The sequence below is a fragment of the Erpetoichthys calabaricus genome, chromosome 6 (genome assembly GCF_900747795.2).
Source record: "Erpetoichthys calabaricus chromosome 6, fErpCal1.3, whole genome shotgun sequence".
NCBI classification, from domain to species: Eukaryota; Metazoa; Chordata; class Cladistia; order Polypteriformes; family Polypteridae; genus Erpetoichthys; species Erpetoichthys calabaricus.
Window position 1 is genome coordinate 67,315,180 of NC_041399.2, and position 12,023 is coordinate 67,327,202.

Below are 12,023 nucleotides of genomic sequence, written 5' to 3' on the forward strand. Positions count from 1 at the left end.
GGAGAACTGTTGGCTTTGTGTTTTACTTCTTATTGCTAATAAGGAGCAATTAAAACACTGAATGCAGCAGTTTAAGATTGAAATAAGCAATTAAGGTTGGAGAACCTTAACAAGCGAGACCACTAAAATGAAGCATTAAAATGTCACTTAAGCAATATGTGCTTCATCAGCAATAATTGAGTTCTCGTTAAGGAACTGGGTTGGAACAAAAACCTGCACATACTGTGGCACTCCAGGACCGACGTTGCCTACCCCTGCTTTAGAGCATAGAGCACTTTATAAAAAAATGAGTGATAGGAATGACATATAATTTATACAGCAAGCACATAAGAAAACATAACCTAACACTAAAATTTCTGTAATCCAATTCTGGGTTGTGGGCAGCTGCAGCCTATCCAAGCAGCACTGAGTGGAATGGGTGGAGTATAACCATTAACAGGTAGCAAGTCTATCACATGGCCTACTCATGCAAACACAAACATAACATTCATTTTGGCATCACGTTGGAATCAAATATTAACTTAGCAGGAAATGCACATCTTTAGAGATGTAGAAGGAAAACCCACATGGGCATGGGGGAAAACACATACAACGTCCGGCATGGGATTCAATACCCAGAATCTATGAATATGCAAAAACCATGCTTGAATACAGAATCCTAAATCTCTGAGGCAGCAGTGATCATGACTGTGCCATAATTCAGGTACATTGGGGCCAAAATAAGCAGAAGTATTCAGACTAGGGGAAGAGAGGAGTGTGTTAAGAAAACACAGTCACAGGGGATGACAAGGGAAAGTAATTAAAGATAAGCAACAGATAGAAATGACCGATTATTTGTTTTGTTTTGGAGGCGTCTACATGACCCAGACTGAAGATGGCTACAATGCATCAGATAAATATCTTCAATATAAATAAACATCAATGGGCATTTCTGACGCGCCAAGAAATGTGTATAGTTTGCATTTCTGTTTCAAAATAATCTTTGATGTAAATATATTGAGTAAACAAAGATTAACATTGTAGCTGTGAAGGTGCGTATTGATAAAGATAGTCATTCTTTGCAGGTGAGCAGTGCCTTTACGTCTTTCCATGTACAGTAAGTGCATTCAAGATGTTTTAATGAGCTCCACGGGAGCTCATGTTAAGATGAGACAAACAGCTTGACTAGTTTATCAGTGCAGGAGAATTGCAGGGAAATCCAATTATTAAATTAGTGGCTATGTAATTCTGAAATTCACAAGAAAATATATAAATAAGTGTTTTAAATTGATTTTATATGGACTACTAAAACACCCAATATAGGCTGTGAGTGTGACGTTTACAGTATGGCTATACAATAGCTCCAACAAATGAATTAATTAAAAAGTAGCCTTCTCCATGCACAGTTTTAATGGCAAGTGTTTCAAAAAGTGTTAAATGCAGCATGAGAAATGGTTATGGATTTTCATTATTATATAAAGTTGTAGCTGCAAAGGGAGGAAAGTTTGCACTGGTGGTCCACTGCTAAATTTTTTGTAAGTGGGAAACACTGTTCTATTTACATAGTCTGTATGTGTTAATAAAATGGTGAACACTCAGTGCTAGTTTTACTTGACAAGATATTCTCATTCTAGTTTCGTCATTGACCACTAAACCTATTGACTGTTGTCAGTTTGATTAAATAAATTCACCTCACTTTAACAATACCATGATAATTTGGCACTTTGGTTTTGATAGGATGGGGGCCGTCTTAGACTAGCAAACAAGACGATATTGAACACCACCTACATACTCATTGATTTGCTTACATGTGTTGAATATTATTTCTGCTCGAGACAAGCCAAGCAAAATGACACCTTTTATTGGCTAACTAAAAAGATTACAATATGCAAGCTTTCGAGGCAACTCAGGCCCCTTCTTCAGGCAAGATGTAATACAGAGACTGGAGTTCCCTATGTTTATATACACACTCTAGGACAAGGTAATCTTGCCTGAAGAAGGGGCCTGAGTTGCCTCGAAAGCTTGCATATTGTAATCTTTTTAGTTAGCCAATAAAAGGTGTCATTTTGCTTGGCTTTTCTCTACATTCATAATGGCTAACACGGTACAACACCCTTGTTCTGCTCAAGAGAGAGAGAGAGAAGCTGTTGAAATAAAAACTTGCAGTCCAGTTAGCATGCAAGTACTGACCAATCATTGTTTAAATGTTTTGTATATTCAATTATATATTCAATTATGTCAATCGTTATATTTTTTACTTATTCACTTATTGTTTGAGTTATAGTACATATACAGTATTTGCAAGTGATGGTCATTTATATTGGGCTATTACTATAGTAAATGTTCATGTTATTACAGGAAGATGGAACTTAGATCACTAATTTACTTTTGATCATATTTTAAATGCAGACAGTACTTTACCCTGTTCTGTCAAAATATCACGAGTCAAAATATTTTGCTTGTTTCCATAATGCTTAAAGCCGATATTATTTTGAAATAGTAATGTATAAGTGAAGGTAAAGGTGTTTTGAAGATAACATAATATTCTGAAACCTACTTAATCCAATTAAGGGTTATGAAGCGCTGCAGTCTATTGTGGCAGCATTAAGTGCAAAGCAGAAAACAACTCTGAACAGGACACGACTCCATTGCAGGGTCTACTCGTACACACTTGAACTCAGATATGGACCAATTTCAAGTCACCAATTAACCTAACCTGCATATCTTTAGGGAAAAACAGAAGTACTCAGAGAAGACCCAGATGTGCATTCAGTGTTGTGCATATACTTTGCTTGCTAATTACTGCATGGAAAATAGCAGCTCTCTAAAGTGAAGTGCTGCAGTGATCAAATAAAATTTCTTGTTTTGCTCAGTGTGGCTTTATGAATCCAAAGTACTAGGCGAGATATCTATTTTCCATTTAAACACTTTTTTGGATTGAAATCACACTTCATAGTAGTGCATAATTACAGGATACTTTTTTTAGCAGTTAATAATAAATTCAAGCTTCTCCAAAGAGAAAATAAAACATATCACCTTCCTTTATCAAACAGACCTCACTTATAAATGAGCTTTCATGCAAGTATTAGTCTAAAGTTATTTGAGCTATTTTCAGGTATGAAAATGTGTTATATACAGTGGCTATAAAAGTATTCATTGTCTTGGAAGTTTTCATATTTTTTTATTATATAATATTGAATCATAGTGATTTTAATTTGACTTTTTCGAAACTGATAAAAAGAAACATACTCTTTAATGTCAAAGTGAAATCAGATCTCAAAAAGGTGATCTAAATTAATACAAATATGAAATACAAAATAATTGATCACATAAGTATTGAGCCCCTTTAAGTCAGCATTTAGTAGAAGCACATTTGACAGTCATGACTACTTTGAGTATGCACAGGTCTCTAACAGCTTTTCTCATTTTGGATCCTGCAATTTTCCCCATTCCTTTCTGCAAAACTGTTCAAGCTCTGTCAGAATGAATGTTGATCATGAGTGAACAGCCTTTGTCAAATCCATCAGTTGTCAGATCTGGACACTGACTTGTCCACTCCAGGACATTAACATTGTTGTTTTAAGCTATTCCTGTGTAACTTTGACTTTTTGCTTGGATTTGTTGTCTTATCTGGAAAACATTTTTCCAAGACAAGTTTCCTGCAGATTGCATCAGGTTTTCCACCAGGATTTCCATGTATTTTGTTGAATTCCTTATACCGTTCATGCTCACAAGCTTTCCCCACAGCATGGTGCTGCCAATATCATTCTTCACAGTGAGGATGGTGTGTTTTGATAATGTGCAGTATAACATAGTGTTTAGTCTGATGGCCAGAATAGCTCAATTTTGGTCTCATCAGACCACAGAACCTTTATCCAGCTGATTTCAAAGCCTCCCTTGTGCTCCCTGTAACTGACATGTCAAGTGCGTTTTTTTCTTCAGTGGCTTTCTCTTTGCTACTCTCCCATAAAACTGCGACTGATGAAGCACCTGGGCAACACTTGTTGTATACACAGTATCTCTGGTCTCGACCATTGTTGCTTGTAACTCCTACAGAGTTATCATAGGTCTCTTGGTGGCCTCCCTCACTAGTCTTCTTTTTGATTGAACTGGACTCCAAAGGAAATTCAGTGACTTGAACATTCTTGTCTCCATCCTCTAACTTGTGCTTTTCATTCACCTTTTTATGAAGTTGATTTGAGAGTTCTTATGTCTTCATTGTGTACGCTAGGCCACGGAACAGATTCAGCACAAGTTGGACTTCCCATATAAGGTGAATTTACACAGCAATCATCTGAAACCCGAGATGAGTGGCCACCATTGAACTAATTATACGACATTTATAACCAATTGGCTGCACCAGTGATTATTTAGGTGTGTCATATTAAATGGGGTGAATACTTATGTGATCAATTATTTTGTATTTTATACCTGTAATTAATTTAAACCACTTTGCAGAGATCTGTTTTCACTTTAGACATTAAATGGTCTTTTTCTGTTGATCAGTGTCAAAGTTGCTGAATTAAATCGACTGTGATTCAATATTATAAAACAATAAAATAACAAAACATCCAAGATGGTGATTACTTTTCACAGACACTGTAAATAAATGTTGGTACTTTTATTGATGGTTATGTACAGCTTGATGTTGTTTGCCATTCAGCTATGTCACACAGAAAGTCACATGAATAAAATTATTTCACATTTAAAAATCTGATCCAATTATCCTTACACATCTTGTAAGAATTCGGACAGTCAATGATTGTAGTTCATATTTTTTTTTTGGTCTGTGTTGTGTTAGCCAAATCATCAAAACTGTGTCAGATGAAGCTGAAGATGTAAACATTGCTTAATCACCAAGTTCAGTTATATGCAAGATTGAAAATTGAGTAGTAAACACTGAGCCAGTGGTGAAAGGTTTCAGCCAGCAATAGTAATTGGTGTATTGTAAGCACTCAGTGCTCAAAGAAAGAAGAGGTGCATTTACAGCTGGGGGCGAGCACATTAAGATAGCACTATGAGATTCCAGAAGATGACTGAAAATGATGTTCATTTACAGCAGAGCAAGTGGCAGATGGGAAAGAATCCCAGCAGGCTACATCCATATCCTCCAGTAGTGAGATCATACATCACAAGAGCAGTTCTAGCAGCAAACAGAACTAGCTATATAGTCAAAAACAGAAAAGAAAATGAGCAAACGCCCAACAGATAAATTTAAATTTGGGTCTGAGAGAAAACGTTGCTCCGGCAATGAACCCACCATGGACTTCACAATGGGAAAACTTGAACTGCTGAAACAAGGCATTCATTAATACCCTTGGGGTGAACAAAATACTTAAGTGTTAGTGTGATGATTCAAATTCAAAAGCACCTGCGACAGATCTACCTACAGTAGGATTGTACAGTGATTTCCTAAGGTGGTAAATGAAGTTTAGAAAAAGAGTTCCAGACCAACATATCTTAGATACTGTAGTAAAAGAAAAACCCTGATAAGCTGGTTAAAAGTGTGCTTCAGCAGAGGGACATGATACATGGTTTGTGTTTCCCACATATGAAAACGATGATGTCTAACAATTAGGAAAAGCAAAGCTTTACAAAGAAATTATCAAAAATGAATGTGAAGAAAGTTTTCTTTGACTGAAGTACAAAAGCCTTAGCTGAGTAACTGCAGGTTGTTCTTCCTCTTAATTAGTGTCTCATTATTAAGTTTGCTTTTCTATGCCATATTGAGGCCAGGAAGCATTTGTGTAAGTGTGTAATTTACTGGGAATTTTCATTAGCACATATGAGAATGCAAATGAAAAGAGGCCATATAGCGCAACATAGGTCATGATTTCTTTTTATTACAATGTTCTCAGAATATTGCTAAATCAAGATCTAAAGGCATCCGGTATTCTAGTTTCAGCTGTATTACTTGCTTACATTTATGTAAAATTCTTCCTTAAGCAACTTTCACCTTTGCTTCATTGTTCTTGATTGCTTTGCTTAAAATCAAATTCTTTTATAACGCCTAACTTAAATTTTCATTTGCTTAAGATAAACAAGCTCATTTGGTATTTCAGTTTGCACACTGACAGGCAGAACAATAGGACAGTGTTTCTGAGAACAGACCATTCAGTTCAACAAGCTCACCTATCCTGTTCACTTAAGAATAGCATCACGTCTAGTTTTCAAGGTTCCCAGAGTACTACTCAGTCAGCTTCTTAGTGGTTATTCAAAATTTCTATGGTTCTCTAAAGAAAAACTCTCTAACATTTGTGCAAAATCTGCTCTTAACAAATTCCCAAACAATGTCTTAATGTTCTTGTTGAAGAATTTATTTTAAAGTAACAGCTGGAATCCACTGTACTAATTCCCTTCATAATTTTAAACACTTTGATCATGTCATCCTTTTTATCTCCCTTTACTTTAATTATAAAGGTTGAACTCCATTAATGGTTCCTCACAGTCTTGAAATGAACCTAGTCGCTCTCCTTTGTTCTTTCCCAAGGACTAATCTGTCTTTTTTGTAACTTGGAAACCAAAACTGCACACAAGGTTCTAAATGAGGCCTCATAACCTCCATTGACTTTTACTCTATGTATTGGGCAATAAATATACTGTAACCTAACATCCCATTAACTTATTATTTCCTTCTGTACTCTGCTGGGATGTAGAGAGTGATAAGTCCAATGAGATTCCTAGGTTCATCTCATAATGTATACTTTCAAGTTTCAAACTTCCCGTTATGTATTAAAATCTGAGTCAACAGTACAAAAAATGTACAGTCCCTTTTTGTGATGACATCATCCCACAGATAACAGCAAGGCTAGCTATAAGTATAAAAGAAGGTTTCTAGTTTAGTTGGCTGTGTCAATTGCATGTCCACTCTATAGCACAGGCATAAGGGATGCTCCTGCAATCCCCAAAAGACACCCTGGGTAGGTGAGGGGGCTTTACACCAAAAGGGCCCTCTTATCAGACCTCCACAGAGCCAGCCACAAAAAAAAATATATAAAATGTTTGAAATAAATATTTTGTGGACTTTTAGGGTATACAAAATGGTAAGAAACTGGTATATTGTCATGCAACAGATGAGTGTGCAAGATAAGTCTCTAAATCTACATAAATTAGCTACAGGTTAATGAAGAGTTCTATTATTATAAGAAAAAGAAAATATCTGAGCCGTGTCAAAAACATGCTAGTAAACAATTGGCACGACAAGCCATTGCCAAACTATACCAAAGATGCAATATTCAAATAGAAATAAGTTAATAAAAACACTGAACTTTCAGAATGTTTCATTATTCTTATTGTAATGAACACAAAGGAGGATAATATAAAGCACACACCAAACAGCAGTAAAAAATGAACATCGGGCGCATTTATTTAATAATGACAAACTAGCTCTCTGTACTACATGCTGAATGTCTCTAGGTGCAATTTTCTGCTATTCTGGGCACAAGAAATACTTCTTAAAAAACAAATATGAACTTGACATGGCTACTCTTGCAATTTTCCATTTTTGTATACCTTTATTCTTCCCAATGTTGTGTTCTTTCTGTGCAATCCACCAAAGACCAGATGCTGTCTTCTTCATGGAGCTGCTATGTATTCTCTACTCTGAATGCACACGCATTCTTGAATTTTTCTGGGCCTGAACATTGTATTACAACCCTTCCCAATATCTGAGGAATGACGCTTTCCATGTATCAGCCCACCCAATTTCTGCTGAGCACTACACTATGTTAACACCACAGCAGTTCTACCCCAAACTGTAGTGAGTTTTGAATACATTTTTTCTCAATTTCTTTACTTTAAATTTACTTTTATTGAATGTTCATATTTTTTCTATGTGTCTTTTTATCCAGTGCTAATATCATGCTGGTTTCTTTGGACACCCATCTTATTTAAGTGCATGTGGCTACAAATTTGTCTGATTTGAGCTTTAAAACAAGTAAAGGAAATAATGTTCTCATTTCTGTTAAGAAAATAATAAAATAAACAACTTCAGTTTTCTGACTTTGGCAGTTCCTAACTCTGAGATTTGATTTGCCATTCTCATTAATATTCACTCGAACATTTTGACTCCTGCTTATCTATATATATAATTCACTAAGCCAGAAGACAAGTAGCCAACCATGGAAAGCACGCCGGAAGGGGCATGGATTCACTAAACGGCCGACAAGTAAGATGCCAATGGCGCACGCAGGAAGGAGCCACGCCCACCAACTCTTAGACCATTGGATACGACGAAAAAATCACAGCCACGCCCACCAACTCGGACGCTACGCCTCGAAAAACATGCCGTCATTTCTGTTTGTCTGTGCCACAGTCCACTTGCAGCTCTGAGCCACGTTGACTTTTCATTAGTCAACCTCAGTGGAATCTTGGTTCACACAGAGGCAGCGCCAGAGAGACAGAGGCATACACAGGCAGCGCGAGAGAGAGCCGCGCACACACACAGAGGCAACGCCAGAGAGAGACAAGCGCACACAGAGGCAGCGCGCGAGAGAGAGCCACGCACACACACAGAGGCAGCGCGAGAGAGAGCCGCGCACACACACAGAGGCAACGCCAGAGAGAGACAAGCGCACACACAGGCAGCACGCGAGAGAGAGCCACGCACACACACAGAGGCAGCGCCACAGAGAGACAGAGGCACACACACAGGCAGCGCAAGACAGAGCCGCGCAATCCTTTAAAACTGAAGTTAAAACACAATGAAGGAAGCAGTCTTTAAAAACCAATAAGCCCTGTGCCTCTTTTTCATTAGCGTCTCACCTGCTTCACCGCCCTGCAACAGTCGAGACGCTTTCTCAGCAGCTGACCTTCTCTGTGCCTGACTCCACTACTGTCAGTCGCCTGATTAAAAATGGTGAACCCCTGCAATGTTACTATCTTGGTTGGCTTTTATATAAAGTTTGGATTTGTTCAAATGTTCCTTTTTTCCCCCTGTGCTTAAAACTCATTTAAAAAAAAAAGTGTTCATACAACTGCTGCAATGTTACAGAGAGAGAGAGGGCTCCCGTGCTTCTGAGAGACAGAGGGGGAGGGGGCTCCCGTGCTGCTGAGAGAGAGAGAGGGCTGGGGAGGCTGGCGTGCTGCTGAGAGAGAGAGAGAGGGCCTGCGCATGCAGGGTGCCTGGGTTTTTTTCCCCCTGTGCTTAAAACTCATTTTAAAAAAAAGTGTTTATACAACTGCTGCAATTTTAGAGAGAGAGGGCTCACGTGCTTCTGAGAGACAGAGGGGGAAGGAGCTCAAGTGCTGCTGAGAGAGAGAGAGAGAGAGAGAGATGGGGGGGGGGGGGGGGGGGGGGGGGCTTGGGAAGGCTCCTGTGCTGCTGAGAAAGAGCCTGCATGTGCATCTGAGCAAAGACAATTTCCTGTTAGATTTGCCTTTGCAATGACAATTAATAAGGCACAGGGCCAAACTTTCAAAAAGATGTGAATGTATCTGCCAAAACCAGTTTTCAGTCACGGACAGTTGTATGTTGCTCTCTCCAGAGTTCCATCTTTTCATTCACTTACTGGTATGCCTGCAGGAACACGTGCAGCGAGCGAGAGAGAGCGAGCGACTCACACACGCATACAGGTGCGCGAGAGAGAGAGCGCTGGACGCATAAGAATAATAATACTTCATTACATTGATATACCGGTGTTTTCAGTATTCAAAGCGCTATCCACACAGGGAGAAACCGGGAAGCGAACCCAAAATCTTCCACAGACTCCTTACTGCAAAACAGCAGCACTACCATTGCGCTACAAGGCAGTTAAAGAATGCACCGGCCTCGATTTTGTTTTCACTTCTGTTTACAGCGATCGGATCGTAGCGTGCATTGTTGCAATGTTACTTTTCTTGGTGGCTTATTACATTACGGATGTTTCACATGTTAATTTTTTTCCCTGTGCTTAAAAGACATTAAAAAACTGTTTCTCAACTGTGACTCCGGAACAACTTAGTACGCAAGCTATATTAAGCGTCAACAATGAAGACTCGCTACACCTTAATGAACAAGTGCTGAAACTTATCCCTACCGACGAAGTAACTTTCACCAGCATGGCCTCCATCGTCACAGACAATCCCACTTTCAGTCATGGACAATTGTATGTTGCTCTCTCCAGAGGTCCATCTTTTCATTCACTCACAGTGGTATCCACAAACCCACCCCATTTGGACAACTGTGTCGTTCAGCAAGTGTTCACCCATCAATACATAATTATGCGGCGTATGTTACGCCGCGGGTTGGCTAGTTTAGAATATTGCAACTTCTGTTGTATTATTTCAAATTTTTGCCACCCAATTCTTTAATGAAAAAATGCTTTTCATGTACAGATGTGTTTTGGTGGAAGCCTTATTTTAGCAAGTACTTTCCTATTAAAAATAGTGTGAAAAATTTGCAGATAAAAATATTGAACAGTATCAGGACTGTATGTTATTTTAAAATCATATAATATTAATAGATGACCTTGAAGAACCAAAGAATGTAAACAAGACAGGTAAACTGTCTAGAGCTGGGCCTGGGGGCAAAAAAGGTTATTTGTTCTTTCCTACTCCTTCAAGTGAGGGATCTGGAGGAAAAAGTGACATTATGGCCCTTAAGGTAAACCAGTCAGTTCCAGGCCTCTGGGCCTAAAACCTGGTTATCTCTGGGCCTAAAACCTGATGATGGAATTTAAACAACTCTGGCTATCATTTGTAGAAATTAAGCCCCTTACGTTAACTCTGCCTTACCCTGTAATTAAACTCCTAGTTTGGCACACTCCAACCTGAACCCTCTGAGACCAAAATAATTTAAGATTATAGGCTGAATTTGTATTGCCAAAATGGCAATGAAAAATGTATTGCCAAAATTGCAACATGTATTTAAATAGCAAAGGAATCAAGAAACAAGTCGAGAGCACTAAAATAGGCAATTGTCTACACCAGAAAGATACAGATTTAGTAAACAAATATCAGAATGTAAAAGAACATGTATTTGTTTGAGAACACTGCAAGGGAGTTCATAACAAAATAAATCATATAATCAGAGCCAAAGCAAAGAATGAACATCAAAGATAAAAAAACAATAAACTCAAAACAAGAGATCTACTAATAACACCTAGAAATAATGCTCAGTTTTTTGGTTGTATGCAAAAATTTGGACAACTAGGAAGTGAATGACACTGACCTTTATACCTTTGACCTGGCAATGTCACGCGCTGCACCCTTCCAGTTGACTTAACCTAGCAATGGCATAGCAACCGTCAACAAAATGGTCCCAAAATGGTGGTGCCTATAAGTACAACACAATGGCTCTGTGAGAGAATGTATAACATTGTTATCATTATTAAAAATACATTGAAACATACAATTAATTTAACCACTGGATTTCTTGGCTTACAAAACTCCCAAAAGAATTTTTGAAATATTTTAAAAGATTGTGGAATAGCTACAAGAACAGCTACAATAAATTAAAAACAAAACCCAGTTTACGACAAAAGTAATGATAAAATGCAGTAATATTGATGGTGTTCAGGAATTCCTTCTGGGTGTCACTCCCTCTGAGATGGCATTAATGGGGTTTTTGCAGGTGCAATACATGAGTTCATGTCCCAGGTCCTCCCTGCATGGACAGCACTTCAGTAATGAGAAGAGTGCTATATAAAGGTAAAGAATTCTTCTTCTTCTTCTTCTTCTTATTATTATTATTAATTATATTATAATGATTAATTAATTAATCCATTAAAAATTGGTTCCGACTTTAATTTCTGAGTGAATAACCTATATTTCCTAAGTGAAGGACAGCGTCCAAATGAAAATGTACTTAAGTCTTAGATCTTTTGGCAAGCAGATGACCTGCAGCTGCCTTTTAATTGGTTGCTTTCAGATTTTTCCAGGGATGTGGCTCTCTGTGCCCCGGACACTCCCACATTTAATGGCAGTGAAATAGTATTGTTTTAGGGTTTTTTTTAACTTAATGTGATTGGACAATCATTGATGCACTATTTCACGTTCATGTCAATGTTTCACAGTTCACACCTGCCATTAATGTAACTACAGATGAGTGAGTGTGACTTTAGGGA